The sequence below is a fragment of the Phytophthora infestans genome, genomic scaffold, assembly GCF_000142945.1.
Source record: "Phytophthora infestans T30-4 supercont1.4 genomic scaffold, whole genome shotgun sequence".
In the NCBI taxonomy this organism is placed as follows: Eukaryota; Oomycota; class Peronosporomycetes; order Peronosporales; family Peronosporaceae; genus Phytophthora; species Phytophthora infestans.
This window is the reverse complement of record NW_003303755.1, coordinates 5,054,394-5,056,298: the sequence shown is the minus strand read 5'-3', so window position 1 is coordinate 5,056,298 and position 1,905 is coordinate 5,054,394.

Below are 1,905 nucleotides of genomic sequence, written 5' to 3'. Positions count from 1 at the left end.
CAGGCTTCCAATAGGTTCGTGGGCTCTGGGCGATGGAGTGTTGGGATCCTCCAAGTTGGCTTGACGGGATACGGATCCCGGAAACCAAGCTACCTTATCCCCGCGTCGGGGAAGATGCAAGAAGGATGGATCCAACAAAACATCCACGTCACACCAACCGTCCTGGATCGCCAACACGAGAATCACGAGGACTTTCTTCCAAGCTCGACCAGCATGGCTACGTCGGTTACCACGCTGCTTGTTGAAGTTGGACAGCCAAGTCGAACCCTGCAGTTGATTACGAGAGATGGGGAATCGGTGAGTGCCTTCCCATATGGCAACCCGGTGCTTGGAAACGAAATCCCGGAGCGCGCGAACGAATAGCCCGAGTCGCCCGCGCACATCATCCCTGAAGTTAACCGGATCCACCGGTGTGGTGGCCAGCGTATCCCACGGGGCAGCATTTATCAATTCTTCCACGTGAGGTCTGGTGATGAGCGAATCCACGTATCCGGCCGTCGGGATGGCGTCCGCTTCCCGAGGGAATATCCATTCAGCTCGAAAAGGCAGCTCAGGAAACAGGACCGTGATCTTCATTGAAATAATGGCGACCCGGTTCAGTTTCTTGGCGGACCAAGGCTCAATGTCTCGGGTGGCGAAGGCCACGGGAGCACGCCGACCAGGAATGAAGGCGGCATCCGGACCGAACGGGGCCACGGGGAGCATCCCTGGCAATGACGAGTTAGGGGGAGCGGGGATCAAGACAGATCCGGAGATCCGCCACCACGAGGCGATCCCGGGGATCCGCCGCCACGAGGTGACCCTGGAGATCCACCACCATGAGATGGGGATCCGCCACCATGAGGCGACCCCCCTCCACTAGATCCACCCGATCCACCATCACTGTCGACTTGAATCGCAGATCCCGCAGTGTCACCTCCAGATCCGGCGGTACCAGCGACTTGTGGAGGCGGGGTTGAGAGGGATCTTCGCCGGGCTTCAGATCTAGACTGGGACAAGGCCCGTCGCGTGTCCTCCTCCAAGGCGTCATCAGCGGCTCGAGCCTCCTCCGAATCCTCCGGACTTTCATCGTCGTCGTCGTCGTCATCGACCTCATCGCCCAGAGTGAAGGGATACGGGCCGGAGGACGACGTACGCTTCGACGACGGCCGGATAGGAGGTCCTGAGCCGTCGGACCAGTCGGATTCCTCATCCTCGTCCTTCTCCAAGCTGCCAAGTCCACATCCAGGGGGAATGACACGTTTGGCTTTCCCCTTCCTGGGTCCAGTACGGGCCGGCGGAGGGCTGGTGGAAGCGGGCTGGGGAACGGCCAGCGTCGTCACCGAAAGGCCAGCGTCGTCACCGAAAGGCCAGCGGTGGATCCCGTCTTGGACGCCGATCCCGGTTTGGATACGGCCGTAGATCCCGCCTTGGCCGTCGATCCGGACTTGGACACCGTGGATCCCGTTTTGGATGGGGCAACGGATCCAGTCTTGGACGCCGTAGACCCAGTCTTGGGTCCAGATCCAGACTTGGACGTAGCTGCAGATCCAGTCTTGGACGCTGAGGTAGACTTGGATCTAGCGGTGGATCCGGACTTGGGTCCGGCACCCGACTTCGAGGGGGAGGCGGAAGTCTTGGACACAGAAGTGGATCCCGCTCGCGAAGTCGCTTTGGAGGCCGAAATCGTTTTGGGCTTGGCTTTCGGGGAAGCTCGAGCATGCTTATGGGGACGGGAGGATCCGGTGTTAGGAGCGGGAGATGCACTACACGGGCGTTTCGCAGCCGACGGATCCCGCTCTCACTTACCAGACGCAAGAAGAGACAAAAACCTTGGCAAGCATGGGAAGGACCCCCGACAGTGTAGGAAAGGGGAATCCGAAAACGGCAGCTTTGCGCCAGCTGCCAGATTTGGAAACGGGGTTA